Below are 18,623 nucleotides of genomic sequence, written 5' to 3'. Positions count from 1 at the left end.
TGCAAAGCACGCAAACTGCTGTGCAACATGGCTTAAAGAATAACAAAGTCCAAGGCCGCGGTGCACTCTGGAGTGTCAGCGCTTTGCTCTGTTTGACTTTACTTTGAGCTGCATTCACAGCAGCCGCAGTCTGTGCAGCATGTCTAAACAAACATTGGCAAAGCCAGGAGATTGTGCATGGGTGAAATCTCTTGGCTTTGCCAATGATTGTTCAGGACTTGTGCTCTGAGGACATAGATACAGAATTCTCGAATGGTTTATAAAAATGCAGAACATAAACTGAGGCTTGTAAAGACCCCGGGCCTCGAGGAGCCTCCAGGAGGAGTCAACACAGGGTCTGAGGGGTCGATGCTGAGGGATGAGGGTCGATGACATAGAACCTCCCCCCTCTCTCACCCTCCCCCTCCCCTTCCCTCTGACTCACCAGGCCTCACAGCGCCTGCAGATGAAGCCTCCGCTTCGAGGCGCCCCCGGGGCTGCAGCTCCACTGTCTGCGATGAGCACTTCCTGGCTCCTGCCACGGAGGACGTCACTTCCGGAGGTAGTGAGTGTAGATCTGCGCATGCGCTGAACTCGAGTTACGTGTTTGTGAAAAGATCGAGGTTTACAACTGCGCAAGCGCAGACCTTCAGCTACTAGTTGGGATCAAGACTGAGGTTTAGGGGTCTGCGCATGCGCGGCGCGACCAGTGTGCAACCATGACAACTGCCCGCCAGGGTCTGCGCATGCGCAAAGGGACCGGTATAGTACCTCTGACCCTAGGGTTTGCTGCAGACAGAGCAGGATCCCCGGTGCTGGGGTGAGTGCAGCGTCATCACTGGTTGTGTTTATGATTTCACGAGCACCAGAGAGAGGTGAACCAGACCCAGGCTGAGGGGGGGCACTGGACACCGGGGGGGGGGGGGGGGGAGCGGGGAAGTATTCCATGGGGCCCCCTGGGGGGGGGGGGGAGGGGCAGGAGGTGAAGGATTCTATGGGGCCCCCGGGGGGAGGGGCAGGAGGTGAAGGGTTCTATGGGGCCCTGGGGAGGAGGTGCAGGAGGTGAAGGGTTCTATGGGGCCCCCTGGGGGGGAGGGGCAGGAGGTGAAGGGTTCTATGGGCCCCCTGGGGGGGGGGGGGAGGGGCAGGAGGTGAAGGATTCTATGGGGCCCCCTGGGGGGGAGGGGCAGGAGGTGAAGGGTTCTATGGGGCCCCCTGGGGGGGAGGGGCAGGAGGTGAAGGGTTCTATGGGGCCTCTGGGGGGGGGGGGCAGGAGGTGAAGGATTCTATGGGGCCTCTGGGGGGGGGCAGGAGGTGAAGGATTCTATGGGGCCTCGGGGGGGGGGGCAGGAGGTGAAGGGTTCTATGGGGCCCCCTGGGGGGGAGGGGCAGGAGGTGAAGGGTTCTATGGGGCCTCTGGGGGGGGGGCAGGAGGTGAAGGGTTCTATGGGGCCTCTGGGGGGGGGGCAGGAGGTGAAGGATTCTATGGGGCCCCCTGGGGGGAGGTGAAGGGTTCTATGGGGCCTCTGGGGGGGGGCAGGAGGTGAAGGATTCTATGGGGCCTCTGGGGGGGGGCAGGAGGTGAAGGGTTCTATGGGGCCCCCTGGGGGGGAGGGGCAGGAGGTGAAGGGTTCTATGGGGCCTCTGGGGGGGGGCAGGAGGTGAAGGGTTCTATGGGGCCTCTGGGGGGGGGCAGGAGGTGAAGGGTTCTATGGGGCCTCTGGGGGGGGGGCAGGAGGTGAAGGATTCTATGGGGCCCCTGGGGGGGGGGAGCGGGGAAGTATTCCATGGGGCCCCCTGGGGGGGGGGGGGAGGGGCAGTGTTAGACGGACCGGGAGGGTCGGCCGAGGATACGGGGAGAGGTCTCCGGGGAGAGCCGTCTCCAGTGAATCGTACAGACAAGTAACTTCCCCCCCCACAGACGGACACCACACAATGATAAAGTTCAACGATACTTTATAGACAATTCTTCAAGTACGGTAGAATGGTACAAGGAGGTCTGGACTCAGGGGTCCCCTCTATTCTGGTCTCTGTTTGGGGAAAGGGTAGCGGGACAGTCTTGTTACCAATAAGATGGAAAATAGCTCTCAATCCTCGAGCTCGGTGGTGTAGATGACGGGCCGCGGCGGAGCCAGCAGGTCCCGAGATGGATGAAGGAAGACGACGGTCCGCGGCAGAGCCAGCAGGTCCCGATGAAGGTGGTGGTTACAAACGGTCCGCGGCCACGCCAGCAGGTCCCGACGATGATGAAGGATAGGGTGGTTCCCAAAGCCGCGGCAGCGCCAGCAGGCAAGACGAGGGTGCACAAGACAGAGCTACGGCAGCGCCAGTAGTCCGTCAAGGATGAGTTCTTCTTTGCGTCTCTCGACTCCAAGATACAACTGCCCTCCTGCTCTGGAGCTGCCCCAGTTATAGGGCTGGTGTGCTTTGATGTCCGGACCCTCGCACTTGGAGGTCGGGAGGTCCGGGATGAGGGGGTTCAGACACCCAGCAGGGGGGTGGAGCCAGCGCCCGGGGAGGCGATGGGCGAGCGGCATTTGGCGGGGGAGAGCCATCGACACCTCCTGCTCCCATTGACTGACCAAGTAGCCCGCTCACCTCCTGGGTGGATGTTGGTGCCGGAATGTCTGAGGCCTGGCCAGGCCCAGGGTTGAGGTCGATCGGGGGCCAGGCGGCCTCGTGGTGGAGTGTCCAAGATGGCGCCCAGTATGGGCGCGCAGGCCGGTAGTGGGTCGGCCTACGCGGTCAACAGGTTCGAGTGTAGGGGTCCCTGCGGGGACGGTGGACGTGCACTGGTGGTGTGTGGTACTTGCGTGGCTGGTTCGGGCCTGGTTGGGCCGGGGGAGAGCGGCCCTTCATGTGGCCTGTCCAACATGCGTCCCCCCCAGCTGAAGGCGGGGAGAGTTACCCATTCTCTTGGGGACTCTTCTCGTCGAGGCGGAAGAACCGGGACAGGCCATCTGCGTTGGCGTGATCGGGCCCAGGCCGATGCTCAACTGTGAAGTCCATCCCTTGTAGGGAGATGGACCAGCGTAGTAACTTCGGGTTTTCCCCCCGCATCGGCATCAGCCACTGCAGGGGTCGGTGGTCGGTCTGTACTCGAAAGGGTGTGCCAAAGAGGTAGGGCCGGAGCTTCTTGAGGGCCCATACCACCGCGAAGGCCTCCCTCTCTATGGTGCTCCAGCGTTGTTCCCGTGGTAGGAGTCGCCGGCTGATGAAGGCCACCGGCTGGTCATGGCCTTCGGTGTTCACTTGGGACAGGACTGCCCCAATGCCATGGTCGGAGGCATCCGTCTGGACGATGAACTCCCGGCTGTAGTCGGGGGCCTGGAGCACAGGGGCGGAGCACATGGCGGCTTTCAATTGTTCAAATGCAGCTTGACACTCTGGGGTCCAGTTGACTTTCTGGGGCTGATTTTTTGACGTGAGCTCTGTGAGGGGCCTCACGATAGTACCATAGTCTTTCACGAACCTTCGGTAATAGCCCGTGAGGCCCAGGAAGGCTCGTACCTCGGTCTGGGTAGTGGGGGGCTGCCAGGACTGGATGGCGGCAATTTTTAGCTGCAGAGGGGCCACCAGGCCGCTTCCCACCTGGTGCCCGAGGTAGGTTACAGACCCTTGCCCAATTTGACATTTGCTGGCCTTGATCGTGAGGCCAGCTTGCTGAAGGGCGTGCAGTACTGCTCGGAGGTGGTGGAGGTGCTCGGACCACTGGTTGCTGTATACAGCGATGTCGTCTAAGTAGGCGGCGCTGAATCCTTCGAGCCCCGCCAGGACCTGATTGACGAGCCGTTGGAACGTTGCTGGGGCATTCTTCATGCCGAAGGGCATGACTGTGAAATGGTAATGGCCATCGGGCGTGGAAAAGGCAGAACGTTCTTGTGCCCGGGGTGTGAGGCCGATTTGCCAGTAGCCCGCCGTCAGGTCGAAGATACTGAGGTAGCGGGCAGCTCCCATGCGGTCGATTAGTTCATCTGCCCGGGGGATGGGATGTGCGTCTGTCCTGGTGACCGCATTCAAGCCCCGGTAGTCGACGCAGAACCGGAGTTCTGGTGTGGTGCCGGGGGCAGCTGCTTTGGGGACCAGTACTACAGGGCTGGCCCAGGGGCTGTCTGAGGGCTCGATGACCCCGAGCGTGAGCATTTTGGCTACTTCCTCCTGGATGCAGGCCCGTACCCGATCTGGCACGCGGTAGGCCCGGTGGCGGATAGGGGGGCTGTCCCCCGTGTCCACATTGTGCGTACACCAGGAAGTGACACCTGGGGTGAGGGAGAACAGGCTGGCGAATTGTGACAGGAGAACTTGGCACTCCTGGTGTTGCTCTCGGGTGAGGGCCTCTGAGAGTCGGACCCCATCTACGGAACCGTCTTTCTCCCGCGTTCGTAGGAGGTCCGGGAGGGGCTCGGAGTCCTCTTCAGCCCCATTGTCTGTGGCCATCAGGAGGCTGAGTTCTGTCCGTACAAAGTGCGGTTTCAGTCTGTTAGCGTGGAGGACCCGGAGGGGGTTCCGGGAAGATTCCAAGTCGATGAGATAGGTAGCCGGACCCTTGCGCTCGACCACTTTGAAGGGCCCTGTCCACTTGTCTTGTAGGGCGCAGGGTTCGGTGGGGGACATCACCCATACCTGTTGCCCAGGTTCAAATTCGATGGAGGAGGCATTCCGGTCATACCACCTTTTCATGTCCTCCTGACTGGCCTCTAGGTTGGCTTTTGCTAGTTCTCGGAATCGCCGGGTCTGGTTGCGGAGTGTTAGGAGGTAGCGGAAAACATCTGGTGGGTTCTTTAGAGGGGGCATCTCCCAGCCTTCCTTAACTAGGCTGAGCGGCCCGCGCACGGGGTGTCCATATAGCAGTTCAAATGGGCTGAAGCCCAGGGACTTCTGGGGAACCTCTCGATATGCGAAGAGAAGGCACGGCAACAGTACATCCCACTGGCGACGGAGGGGCTCTTCCAACCCCCCGATCATCCCTTTGAGCGTGCGGTTGAACCGCTCAACGAGTCCGTTTCCTTGAGGGTGATAGGGGGTCGTGAACCGGTAGGTAACCCCGCACTGTTGCCAGAGAGATTTCATATATTTCGAAATAAAGTTCGTGCCTCTGTCACTGACGACCTCCCGGGGGAAGCCCACCCGGGAGAAGATCCCCATCAGAGCCCGGCCGACTACCGGGGCTGTCACAGTCCGCAGGGGAACAGCCTCCGGGTAGCGGGTGGCGTGGTCCACTAGCACCAGGATGAATCGATGGCCTTGTTTTGTGCGCGGGTCCAGGGGCCCTACGATATCGATTCCGACCCTCTCGAACGGGGTGGTGACCACGGGAAAAGGTTGCAGGGGGGCTTTCAGTTTGCGGCCGCTCTTCCCACTGGCTTGGCACGTGGGGCAAGATCGGCAATGCTGGTGTACATTGTCCCTCATTTTGGGCCAGAAGAAGTGGGTCACCAGGCGGCTATAGGTTTTGTCTTGACCCAAGTGTCCTGCCAGGGGGACATCGTGGGCCAGGTTTAGCAGAAAGTCTCTAAAACGGAGGGGTACCACTAGGACTCGGCTGGCCCCCAGCTCCGCGATTCTTTGCTCACTGTACAGCAGATCATTGTCCCAGTAGACCCAGTGAGTTCCGGAGGTATCCCCTGCGCTTTGGGCTAGCGCTTGCTGGCGGAGTCCCTCGAGGGAGGGACAGGTCTTTTGTTCTTGGCGAAATTGTTCTTGCGTGGGCCCCCCCTCTTGAGGCCACTGGTCGAGGTTAGCGAGGTCTGGAGGTTGAGCTGGTTCGGGGGGGACGTCACGGTCGGTGGTTTCGGCGGGGGCGACCGGAGGCGGTGGCGCCGGCCATTCGAGTTCCTCTGGGCGGGTGTTGGCACGGGCGGTCATGGACCGGGTGGTGACGCACGCCCAGTCCGGGACGCCCAGCATCCCCAGGTGCTCTTTTCGTTCGACTGCTGCCCATGGAGAGCTTTCCAGGTCATTACCCAGGAGGCAGTCTACGGGGGCATCATCTCGGACCGTCACCTTCAACATGCCGGAGACCCCTCCCCATTCGAAGGGGACGCAGGCCATCCGACACAGACTTTCTGAGTTATCGGCTGAACGTACAGGGCAGAGAATGTTTGGTAAGTATTGTTCGGGGGTCACCAGGTGACAGCGGACGGCTGTTATACTGGCCCCAGTGTCACGAAGGGCTTCAGCCCGGCGTCCATTGATGCCCACCCATTGGCTGTACTTCCGGGTATTAGCGGGTAGGGGGACCCGCGGGACCATGTCTCTCCCCCCTAGGCAGGCGAGAGCCATGGCGGCTGGCTCCCATTCTTGGTGTTCCTGTTCATATTCTTCTTGTTCCTCTGAGATCCGTTCCTCCCCCAGAGCAGCAGCGGCTACTTGGCGGGGTCTTGGGCTCTGGTACTGGGGGCAGTTTGGGTCGTTTGCATAGTGTCCGACTCGTTGACATCGATGGCAGGTAATATTGGCTCGATGTCCCGGTCGCGCTGGGGTGCTGCCCCGGTTGGCCGGGGGGGTGGGGCTGGTAGTGGGGGTGACCGGAGCGTTGCTTCTTCCGCGTCCTTGGCCTCCACCTCCTCGGGGACGGTGCTGACCATTGTTGTTCCGGTTTTGTTCGGAGGACCCATTTCGACTCACTCTGGTGATCTCCCACCGGTCTGCTTCGGCTGCGAGCTGCCGGGGATCCGTTCACTTGCTGTCGAGGAGGTGCTGGCGAAGTTCAATGAAGCAATTGTTCGACAGATGCTCCCATACCATAAGATTGAACAGTTGTTCGTAGGTTGTGACCTTGCTTCCTTTGATCCAGCCCTCGAAGGCTCGGCTAAAGTAATTGACATAGTCCACCCAAGTTGTACCTGGGATGCGGGTGCAGTCTCGGAACCTCTGACGGTACATCTCGGGTGTGAGGCCATAGCGGGTGAGGAGTGCAGCTTTCATATGGTCATAGGAGGTCATCTGCTGGTCCGGGAGTTGCAGCAGGGCGTCGCGGCCTTCATTGAGGAATCTCCCCCACAGACCGGCCCCCCAATCGCTTCTATCGATCCGGTGTGCAGTCATAGCGATTTCATAGGCCTTAAACCATTGCTGGATGTCGTCCTCTCGGAAGTATTCTCGAACGACATCCTTGGGGATGTGTACCTTCTTCTCTGTTGCCCCTGGAGTGTGGGGTTGCTCGGGCACCCCTGTTTCTTTATTCTGTTTGCGTAGGTCGATTTCAGCTAATTTCCGCTCATGTTCATATGCCAGTTTCTTTTCCTCGAGCTCCCTTTGTCTCTGTTTCTCCTCTCTTTCTTCTCGGAGACGCAGGTGCTCTAAGTTGATTTTCTGTTCGGCCAACTTTAGTTCAACGTCCATTTTGAGCCGGGCCATTTCCAGCTCGTGTAGTCGGGTTCTTTCTCGTTCCTGGATCTCGTCTGGCGAGAGACCCGTTCTTCGTTCTTCAGGGGCCATGGGGGTTTGTGCTGCGATGTCTTGATCGGGGGTTCCGGCAGCCCCGGTTTCTGCCCAAGATTCCAGGGCCTGCTTAAAGTCATCTTTGGTATTTAGTCCGGTGGTAGCGATACCTAATTCGATACAGAACTGTTTAAGTTCACGATGGCTGTACTCGCCCAATTTCTCCATCTGGAATTTCTCCGTTGATCCGCTGTCTTTAGTTGACATCGTGATTCGCCGTGGGGTGAGCTACTCTCTGTACGGTTTATGCGGTGATTCGGATCCCGTCGCTGGCCACCAACGTTAGACGGACCGGGAGGGTCGGCCGAGGATACGGGGAGAGGTCTCCGGGGAGAGCCGTCTCCAGTGAATCGTACAGACAAGTAACTTCCCCCCCCACAGACGGACACCACACAATGATAAAGTTCAACGATACTTTATAGACAATTCTTCAAGTACGGTAGAATGGTACAAGGAGGTCTGGACTCAGGGGTCCCCTCTATTCTGGTCTCTGTTTGGGGAAAGGGTAGCGGGACAGTCTTGTTACCAATAAGATGGAAAATAGCTCTCAATCCTCGAGCTCGGTGGTGTAGATGACGGGCCGCGGCGGAGCCAGCAGGTCCCGAGATGGATGAAGGAAGACGACGGTCCGCGGCAGAGCCAGCAGGTCCCGATGAAGGTGGTGGTTACAAACGGTCCGCGGCCACGCCAGCAGGTCCCGACGATGATGAAGGATAGGGTGGTTCCCAAAGCCGCGGCAGCGCCAGCAGGCAAGACGAGGGTGCACAAGACAGAGCTACGGCAGCGCCAGTAGTCCGTCAAGGATGAGTTCTTCTTTGCGTCTCTCGACTCCAAGATACAACTGCCCTCCTGCTCTGGAGCTGCCCCAGTTATAGGGCTGGTGTGCTTTGATGTCCGGACCCTCGCACTTGGAGGTCGGGAGGTCCGGGATGAGGGGGTTCAGACACCCAGCAGGGGGGTGGAGCCAGCGCCCGGGGAGGCGATGGGCGAGCGGCATTTGGCGGGGGAGAGCCATCGACACCTCCTGCTCCCATTGACTGACCAAGTAGCCCGCTCACCTCCTGGGTGGATGTTGGTGCCGGAATGTCTGAGGCCTGGCCAGGCCCAGGGTTGAGGTCGATCGGGGGCCAGGCGGCCTCGTGGTGGAGTGTCCAAGATGGCGCCCAGTATGGGCGCGCAGGCCGGTAGTGGGTCGGCCTACGCGGTCAACAGGTTCGAGTGTAGGGGTCCCTGCGGGGACGGTGGACGTGCACTGGTGGTGTGTGGTACTTGCGTGGCTGGTTCGGGCCTGGTTGGGCCGGGGGAGAGCGGCCCTTCATGTGGCCTGTCCAACATGCGTCCCCCCCAGCTGAAGGCGGGGAGAGTTACCCATTCTCTTGGGGACTCTTCTCGTCGAGGCGGAAGAACCGGGACAGGCCATCTGCGTTGGCGTGATCGGGCCCAGGCCGATGCTCAACTGTGAAGTCCATCCCTTGTAGGGAGATGGACCAGCGTAGTAACTTCGGGTTTTCCCCCCGCATCGGCATCAGCCACTGCAGGGGTCGGTGGTCGGTCTGTACTCGAAAGGGTGTGCCAAAGAGGTAGGGCCGGAGCTTCTTGAGGGCCCATACCACCGCGAAGGCCTCCCTCTCTATGGTGCTCCAGCGTTGTTCCCGTGGTAGGAGTCGCCGGCTGATGAAGGCCACCGGCTGGTCATGGCCTTCGGTGTTCACTTGGGACAGGACTGCCCCAATGCCATGGTCGGAGGCATCCGTCTGGACGATGAACTCCCGGCTGTAGTCGGGGGCCTGGAGCACAGGGGCGGAGCACATGGCGGCTTTCAATTGTTCAAATGCAGCTTGACACTCTGGGGTCCAGTTGACTTTCTGGGGCTGATTTTTTGACGTGAGCTCTGTGAGGGGCCTCACGATAGTACCATAGTCTTTCACGAACCTTCGGTAATAGCCCGTGAGGCCCAGGAAGGCTCGTACCTCGGTCTGGGTAGTGGGGGGCTGCCAGGACTGGATGGCGGCAATTTTTAGCTGCAGAGGGGCCACCAGGCCGCTTCCCACCTGGTGCCCGAGGTAGGTTACAGACCCTTGCCCAATTTGACATTTGCTGGCCTTGATCGTGAGGCCAGCTTGCTGAAGGGCGTGCAGTACTGCTCGGAGGTGGTGGAGGTGCTCGGACCACTGGTTGCTGTATACAGCGATGTCGTCTAAGTAGGCGGCGCTGAATCCTTCGAGCCCCGCCAGGACCTGATTGACGAGCCGTTGGAACGTTGCTGGGGCATTCTTCATGCCGAAGGGCATGACTGTGAAATGGTAATGGCCATCGGGCGTGGAAAAGGCAGAACGTTCTTGTGCCCGGGGTGTGAGGCCGATTTGCCAGTAGCCCGCCGTCAGGTCGAAGATACTGAGGTAGCGGGCAGCTCCCATGCGGTCGATTAGTTCATCTGCCCGGGGGATGGGATGTGCGTCTGTCCTGGTGACCGCATTCAAGCCCCGGTAGTCGACGCAGAACCGGAGTTCTGGTGTGGTGCCGGGGGCAGCTGCTTTGGGGACCAGTACTACAGGGCTGGCCCAGGGGCTGTCTGAGGGCTCGATGACCCCGAGCGTGAGCATTTTGGCTACTTCCTCCTGGATGCAGGCCCGTACCCGATCTGGCACGCGGTAGGCCCGGTGGCGGATAGGGGGGCTGTCCCCCGTGTCCACATCGTGCGTACACCAGGAAGTGACACCTGGGGTGAGGGAGAACAGGCTGGCGAATTGTGACAGGAGAACTTGGCACTCCTGGTGTTGCTCTCGGGTGAGGGCCTCTGAGAGTCGGACCCCATCTACGGAACCGTCTTTCTCCCGCGTTCGTAGGAGGTCCGGGAGGGGCTCGGAGTCCTCTTCAGCCCCATTGTCTGTGGCCATCAGGAGGCTGAGTTCTGTCCGTACAAAGTGCGGTTTCAGTCTGTTAGCGTGGAGGACCCGGAGGGGGTTCCGGGAAGATTCCAAGTCGATGAGATAGGTAGCCGGACCCTTGCGCTCGACCACTTTGAAGGGCCCTGTCCACTTGTCTTGTAGGGCGCAGGGTTCGGTGGGGGACATCACCCATACCTGTTGCCCAGGTTCAAATTCGATGGAGGAGGCATTCCGGTCATACCACCTTTTCATGTCCTCCTGACTGGCCTCTAGGTTGGCTTTTGCTAGTTCTCGGAATCGCCGGGTCTGGTTGCGGAGTGTTAGGAGGTAGCGGAAAACATCTGGTGGGTTCTTTAGAGGGGGCATCTCCCAGCCTTCCTTAACTAGGCTGAGCGGCCCGCGCACGGGGTGTCCATATAGCAGTTCAAATGGGCTGAAGCCCAGGGACTTCTGGGGAACCTCTCGATATGCGAAGAGAAGGCACGGCAACAGTACATCCCACTGGCGACGGAGGGGCTCTTCCAACCCCCCGATCATCCCTTTGAGCGTGCGGTTGAACCGCTCAACGAGTCCGTTTCCTTGAGGGTGATAGGGGGTCGTGAACCGGTAGGTAACCCCGCACTGTTGCCAGAGAGATTTCATATATTTCGAAATAAAGTTCGTGCCTCTGTCACTGACGACCTCCCGGGGGAAGCCCACCCGGGAGAAGATCCCCATCAGAGCCCGGCCGACTACCGGGGCTGTCACAGTCCGCAGGGGAACAGCCTCCGGGTAGCGGGTGGCGTGGTCCACTAGCACCAGGATGAATCGATGGCCTTGTTTTGTGCGCGGGTCCAGGGGCCCTACGATATCGATTCCGACCCTCTCGAACGGGGTGGTGACCACGGGAAAAGGTTGCAGGGGGGCTTTCAGTTTGCGGCCGCTCTTCCCACTGGCTTGGCACGTGGGGCAAGATCGGCAATGCTGGTGTACATTGTCCCTCATTTTGGGCCAGAAGAAGTGGGTCACCAGGCGGCTATAGGTTTTGTCTTGACCCAAGTGTCCTGCCAGGGGGACATCGTGGGCCAGGTTTAGCAGAAAGTCTCTAAAACGGAGGGGTACCACTAGGACTCGGCTGGCCCCCAGCTCCGCGATTCTTTGCTCACTGTACAGCAGATCATTGTCCCAGTAGACCCAGTGAGTTCCGGAGGTATCCCCTGCGCTTTGGGCTAGCGCTTGCTGGCGGAGTCCCTCGAGGGAGGGACAGGTCTTTTGTTCTTGGCGAAATTGTTCTTGCGTGGGCCCCCCTCTTGAGGCCACTGGTCGAGGTTAGCGAGGTCTGGAGGTTGAGCTGGTTCGGGGGGGACGTCACGGTCGGTGGTTTCGGCGGGGGCGACCGGAGGCGGTGGCGCCGGCCATTCGAGTTCCTCTGGGCGGGTGTTGGCACGGGCGGTCATGGACCGGGTGGTGACGCACGCCCAGTCCGGGACGCCCAGCATCCCCAGGTGCTCTTTTCGTTCGACTGCTGCCCATGGAGAGCTTTCCAGGTCATTACCCAGGAGGCAGTCTACGGGGGCATCATCTCGGACCGTCACCTTCAACATGCCGGAGACCCCTCCCCATTCGAAGGGGACGCAGGCCATCCGACACAGACTTTCTGAGTTATCGGCTGAACGTACAGGGCAGAGAATGTTTGGTAAGTATTGTTCGGGGGTCACCAGGTGACAGCGGACGGCTGTTATACTGGCCCCAGTGTCACGAAGGGCTTCAGCCCGGCGTCCATTGATGCCCACCCATTGGCTGTACTTCCGGGTATTAGCGGGTAGGGGGACCCGCGGGACCATGTCTCTCCCCCCTAGGCAGGCGAGAGCCATGGCGGCTGGCTCCCATTCTTGGTGTTCCTGTTCATATTCTTCTTGTTCCTCTGAGATCCGTTCCTCCCCCAGAGCAGCAGCGGCTACTTGGCGGGGTCTTGGGCTCTGGTACTGGGGGCAGTTTGGGTCGTTTGCATAGTGTCCGACTCGTTGACATCGATGGCAGGTAATATTGGCTCGATGTCCCGGTCGCGCTGGGGTGCTGCCCCGGTTGGCCGGGGGGGTGGGGCTGGTAGTGGGGGTGACCGGAGCGTTGCTTCTTCCGCGTCCTTGGCCTCCACCTCCTCGGGGACGGTGCTGACCATTGTTGTTCCGGTTTTGTTCGGAGGACCCATTTCGACTCACTCTGGTGATCTCCCACCGGTCTGCTTCGGCTGCGAGCTGCCGGGGATCCGTTCACTTGCTGTCGAGGAGGTGCTGGCGAAGTTCAATGAAGCAATTGTTCGACAGATGCTCCCATACCATAAGATTGAACAGTTGTTCGTAGGTTGTGACCTTGCTTCCTTTGATCCAGCCCTCGAAGGCTCGGCTAAAGTAATTGACATAGTCCACCCAAGTTGTACCTGGGATGCGGGTGCAGTCTCGGAACCTCTGACGGTACATCTCGGGTGTGAGGCCATAGCGGGTGAGGAGTGCAGCTTTCATATGGTCATAGGAGGTCATCTGCTGGTCCGGGAGTTGCAGCAGGGCGTCGCGGCCTTCATTGAGGAATCTCCCCCACAGACCGGCCCCCCAATCGCTTCTATCGATCCGGTGTGCAGTCATAGCGATTTCATAGGCCTTAAACCATTGCTGGATGTCGTCCTCTCGGAAGTATTCTCGAACGACATCCTTGGGGATGTGTACCTTCTTCTCTGTTGCCCCTGGAGTGTGGGGTTGCTCGGGCACCCCTGTTTCTTTATTCTGTTTGCGTAGGTCGATTTCAGCTAATTTCCGCTCATGTTCATATGCCAGTTTCTTTTCCTCGAGCTCCCTTTGTCTCTGTTTCTCCTCTCTTTCTTCTCGGAGACGCAGGTGCTCTAAGTTGATTTTCTGTTCGGCCAACTTTAGTTCAACGTCCATTTTGAGCCGGGCCATTTCCAGCTCGTGTAGTCGGGTTCTTTCTCGTTCCTGGATCTCGTCTGGCGAGAGACCCGTTCTTCGTTCTTCAGGGGCCATGGGGGTTTGTGCTGCGATGTCTTGATCGGGGGTTCCGGCAGCCCCGGTTTCTGCCCAAGATTCCAGGGCCTGCTTAAAGTCATCTTTGGTATTTAGTCCGGTGGTAGCGATACCTAATTCGATACAGAACTGTTTAAGTTCACGATGGCTGTACTCGCCCAATTTCTCCATCTGGAATTTCTCCGTTGATCCGCTGTCTTTAGTTGACATCGTGATTCGCCGTGGGGTGAGCTACTCTCTGTACGGTTTATGCGGTGATTCGGATCCCGTCGCTGGCCACCAACGTTAGACGGACCGGGAGGGTCGGCCGAGGATACGGGGAGAGGTCTCCGGGGAGAGCCGTCTCCAGTGAATCGTACAGACAAGTAACTTCCCCCCCCCACAGACGGACACCACACAATGATAAAGTTCAACGATACTTTATAGACAATTCTTCAAGTACGGTAGAATGGTACAAGGAGGTCTGGACTCAGGGGTCCCCTCTATTCTGGTCTCTGTTTGGGGAAAGGGTAGCGGGACAGTCTTGTTACCAATAAGATGGAAAATAGCTCTCAATCCTCGAGCTCGGTGGTGTAGATGACGGGCCGCGGCGGAGCCAGCAGGTCCCGAGATGGATGAAGGAAGACGACGGTCCGCGGCAGAGCCAGCAGGTCCCGATGAAGGTGGTGGTTACAAACGGTCCGCGGCCACGCCAGCAGGTCCCGACGATGATGAAGGATAGGGTGGTTCCCAAAGCCGCGGCAGCGCCAGCAGGCAAGACGAGGGTGCACAAGACAGAGCTACGGCAGCGCCAGTAGTCCGTCAAGGATGAGTTCTTCTTTGCGTCTCTCGACTCCAAGATACAACTGCCCTCCTGCTCTGGAGCTGCCCCAGTTATAGGGCTGGTGTGCTTTGATGTCCGGACCCTCGCACTTGGAGGTCGGGAGGTCCGGGATGAGGGGGTTCAGACACCCAGCAGGGGGGTGGAGCCAGCGCCCGGGGAGGCGATGGGCGAGCGGCATTTGGCGGGGGAGAGCCATCGACACCTCCTGCTCCCATTGACTGACCAAGTAGCCCGCTCACCTCCTGGGTGGATGTTGGTGCCGGAATGTCTGAGGCCTGGCCAGGCCCAGGGTTGAGGTCGATCGGGGGCCAGGCGGCCTCGTGGTGGAGTGTCCAAGATGGCGCCCAGTATGGGCGCGCAGGCCGGTAGTGGGTCGGCCTACGCGGTCAACAGGTTCGAGTGTAGGGGTCCCTGCGGGGACGGTGGACGTGCACTGGTGGTGTGTGGTACTTGCGTGGCTGGTTCGGGCCTGGTTGGGCCGGGGGAGAGCGGCCCTTCATGTGGCCTGTCCAACATGCAGGAGGTGAAGGATTCTATGGGGCCCCCTGGGGGGAGGTGAAGGATTCTATGGGGCCCCCGGGGGGAGGGGCAGAGGTGAAGGATTCTAAGGGGCCCCCTGTGGAGGGAGGGACAGGAGGTGAAGGGTTCTATGGGGCCCCCGGGGAAGGGGCAGGAGGTGAAGGGTTCTATGGGGCCCTGGGGAGGAGGTGCTGGAGGTGAAGGATTCTATGGGGCCCCCTGTGGAGGGAGGGACAGGAGGTGAAGGGTTCTATGGGTCCCCTGGGGGGGGGGGGGGGCAGGAGGTGAAGGATTCTATGGGGCCCCCGGGGAAGGGGCAGGAGGTGAAGGATTCTATGGGGCCCTGGGGAGGAGGTGCAGGAGGTGAAGGATTGTATGGGGCCCCCTGGGAGGGAGGGGCAGGAGGTGAAGGGTTCTATGGGGCCCCCTGGGGGGGAGGGGCAGGAGGTGAAGGATTCTGTGGGGCCCCCGGGGGAGGGGCAGGAGGTGAAGGATTCCATGGGGCCCCCTGGGGGGAGGCGCAGGAGGTGAAGGATTCTATGGGGCCCCCTGGGGGGAGGTGAAGGATTCTATGGGGCCCCCAGGGGAGGGGCAGGTGGTGAAGGATTCTATGGGGCCCCCTGGGGGGAGGTGAAGGATTCTATGGGGCCCCCGGGGGAGGGGCAGGAGGTGAAGGATTCTATGGGGCCCCCTGGGGGGAGGCGCAGGAGGTGAAGGATTCTATGGGGCCCCCTGGGAGGGAGGGGCAGGAGGTATAGTACCTCTGACCCTAGGGTTTGCTGCAGACAGAGCAGGATCCCGGGGGCAGGGGTGAGTGCAGCGTCATCACTGTTTGTGTTTATGATTTCACGAGCACCAGAGAGAGGTGAACCAGACCCAGGCTGAGGGGGGGCACTGGACACCGGGGGGGGGAGCGGGGAAGTATTCCATGGGGCCCCCTGGGGGGGGGGGAGGGGCAGGAGGTGAAGGATTCTATGGGGCCCCCGGGGGGGAGGGGCAGAGGTGAAGGATTCTAAGGGGCCCCCTGTGGAGGGAGGGACAGGAGGTGAAGGGTTCTATGGGGCCCCCGGGGAAGGGGCAGGAGGTGAAGGGTTCTATGGGGCCCTGGGGAGGAGGTGCAGGAGGTGAAGGATTCTATGGGGCCCCCTGGGAGGGAGGGGCAGGAGGTGAAGGGTTCTATTGGGCCCCCTGGGGGGGAGGGGCAGGAGGTGAAGGATTCTATGGGGCCCCCTGGGGAGAGGTGAAGGATTCTATGGGGCCCCCGGGGGAGGGGCAGGAGGTGAAGGATTCTTTGGGGCCCCCTGGGGGGAGGTGAAGGATTCTATGGGGCCCCCGGGGGAGGGGCAGGAGGTGAAGGATTCTATGGGGCCCCCTGGGGGGAGGTGCAGGAGGTGAAGGATTCTATGGGGCCCCCTGGGAGGGAGGGGCAGGAGGTGAAGGGTTCTATGGGGCCCCTGGGGGGGGGAGGGGCAGGAGGTGAAGGATTCTATGGGTCCCCCGGGGGAGGGGCAGGAGGTGAAGGATTCTATGGGGCCCTGGGGAGGAGGTGCAGGAGGTGAAGGATTCTATGGGGCCCCCTGGGGGGGGCAGGAGGTGAAGGGTTCTATGGGGCCCCCTGGGGGGGGAGGGGCAGGAGGGGAAGGGTTCTATGGGGCCCCCTGGGGGGGAGGGGCAGGAGGTGAAGGATTCTATGGGGCCCCTGGGGGAGGGGCAGGAGGTGAAGGGTTCTATGGGGCCCTGGGGAGGAGGTGCAGGAGGTGAAGGATTCTATGGGGCCCCCTGGGGGGGGAGGGGCAGGAGGTGAAGGGTTCTATGGGGCCTCTGGGGGGGGGCAGGAGGTGAAGGATTCTATGGGGCCCCTGGGGGAGGGGCAGGAGGTGAAGGGTTCTATGGGGCCCTGGGGAGGAGGTGCAGGAGGTGAAGGATTCTATGGGGCCCCCTGTGGAGGGAGGGACAGGAGGTGAAGGGTTCTATGGGTCCCCTGGGGGGGGGGCAGGAGGTGAAGGATTCTATGGGGCCCCCGGGGAAGGGGCAGGAGGTGAAGGGTTCTATGGGGCCCTGGGGAGGAGGTGCAGGAGGTAAAGGATTGTATGGGGCCCCCTGGGAGGGAGGGGCAGGAGGTGAAGGATTCTATGGGGCCCCCTGGGGGGAGGTGCAGGAGATGAAGGATTCTAAGGGGCCCCCTGTGGAGGGAGGGACAGGAGGTGAAGGGTTCTATGGGTCCCCTGGGGGGGGGGGGCAGGAGGTGAAGGATTCTATGGGGCCCCCGGGGAAGGGGCAGGAGGTGAAGGGTTCTATGGGGCCCTGGGGAGGAGGTGCAGGAGGTGAAGGATTGTATGGGGCCCCCTGGGAGGGAGGGGCAGGAGGTGAAGGGTTCTATGGGGCCCCCTGGGGGGGGGGCAGGAGGTGAAGGATTCTGTGGGGCCCCCGGGGGAGGGGCAGGAGGTGAAGGATTCTATGGGGCCCCCTGGGGGGAGGCGCAGGAGGTGAAGGATTCTATGGGGCCCCCTGGGGGAGGTGAAGGATTCTATGGGGCCCCCAGGGGAGGGGCAGGAGGTGAAGGATTCTATGGGGCCCCCTGGGGGGAGGTGAAGGATTCTATGGGGCCCCCGGGGGAGGGGCAGGAGGTGAAGGATTCTATGGGGCCCCCTGGGGGGAGGCGCAGGAGGTGAAGGATTCTATGGGGCCCCCTGGGAGGGAGGGGCAGGAGGTATAGTACCTCTGACCCTAGGGTTTGCTGCAGACAGAGCAGGATCCCGGGGGCAGGGGTGAGTGCAGCGTCATCACTGTTTGTGTTTATGATTTTACGAGCACCAGAGAGAGGTGAACCAGACCCAGGCTGAGGGGGGGCACTGGACACCGGGGGGGGAGCGGGGAAGTATTCCATGGGGCCCCCTGGGGGGGGGGGGAGGGGCAGGAGGTGAAGGATTCTATGGGGCCCCCGGGGGGAGGGGCAGAGGTGAAGGATCTAAGGGGCCCCCTGTGGAGGGAGGGACAGGAGGTGAAGGGTTCTATGGGGCCCCCGGGGAAGGGGCAGGAGGTGAAGGGTTCTATGGGGCCCTGGGGAGGAGGTGCAGGAGGTGAAGGATTCTATGGGGCCCCCTGGGAGGGAGGGTCAGGAGGTGAAGGGTTCTATGGGGCCCCCTGGGGGGGAGGGGCAGGAGGTGAAGGATTCTATGGGGCCCCCTGGGGAGAGGTGAAGGATTCTATGGGGCCCCCGGGGGAGGGGCAGGAGGTGAAGGATTCTTTGGGGCCCCCTGGGGGGAGGTGAAGGATTCTATGGGGCCCCCGGGGGAGGGGCAGGAGGTGAAGGATTCTATGGGGCCCCCTGGGGGGAGGCGCAGGAGGTGAAGGATTCTATGGGGCCCCCTGGGAGGGAGGGGCAGGAGGTGAAGGGTTCTATGGGGCCCCTGGGGGGGAGGGGCAGGAGGTGAAGGATTCTATGGGTCCCCCGGGGGAGGGGCAGGAGGTGAAGGATTCTATGGAGCCCTGGGGAGGAGGTGCAGGAGGTGAAGGATTCTATGGGGCCCCCTGGGGGGGAGGGGCAGGAGGTGAAGGGTTCTATGGGGCCCCCTGGGGGGGGAGGGGCAGGAGGGGAAGGGTTCTATGGGGCCCCCTGGGGGGGAGGGGCAGGAGGTGAAGGATTCTATGGGGCCCCTGGGGGAGGGGCAGGAGGTGAAGGGTTCTATGGGGCCCTGGGGAGGAGGTGCAGGAGGTGAAGGATTCTATGGGGCCCCCTGGGGGGGAGGGGCAGGAGGTGAAGGGTTCTATGGGGCCCCCGGGGGGGCAGAGGTGAAGGATTCAAAGGGGCCCCCTGTGGAGGGAGGGACAGGAGGTGAAGGGTTCTATGGGTCCCCTGGGGGGGGGGCAGGAGGTGAAGGATTCTATGGGGCCCCCGGGGAAGGGGCAGGAGGTGAAGGGTTCTATGGGGCCCTGGGGAGGAGGTTCAGGAGGTGAAGG

The 18,623-nt window shown here is 61.2% G+C and overlaps 1 protein-coding gene across 1 annotated transcript in view; it reads left to right on the top strand.

Moving 5' to 3' along the window:
• The first annotated feature begins 727 nt into the window (after positions 1–727).
• Positions 728–18,623, top strand: part of LOC144806140 (uncharacterized) — a 115,146-nt gene continuing 97,250 nt past the window's right edge. The window contains exon 1 of the mRNA XM_078672572.1: positions 728–823. The gene's annotated coding sequence lies outside the window, so the exon portion shown is untranslated. The remainder of the gene's footprint in view (positions 824–18,623) is intronic.

Source organism: Lissotriton helveticus (assembly GCF_964261635.1).
Source record: "Lissotriton helveticus chromosome 1_1 unlocalized genomic scaffold, aLisHel1.1 SUPER_1_unloc_5, whole genome shotgun sequence".
Taxonomy (NCBI): Eukaryota; Metazoa; Chordata; class Amphibia; order Caudata; family Salamandridae; genus Lissotriton; species Lissotriton helveticus.
Note: the sequence above shows the minus strand (reverse complement) of the source record. Positions and strands in the feature narration are given on the sequence as shown.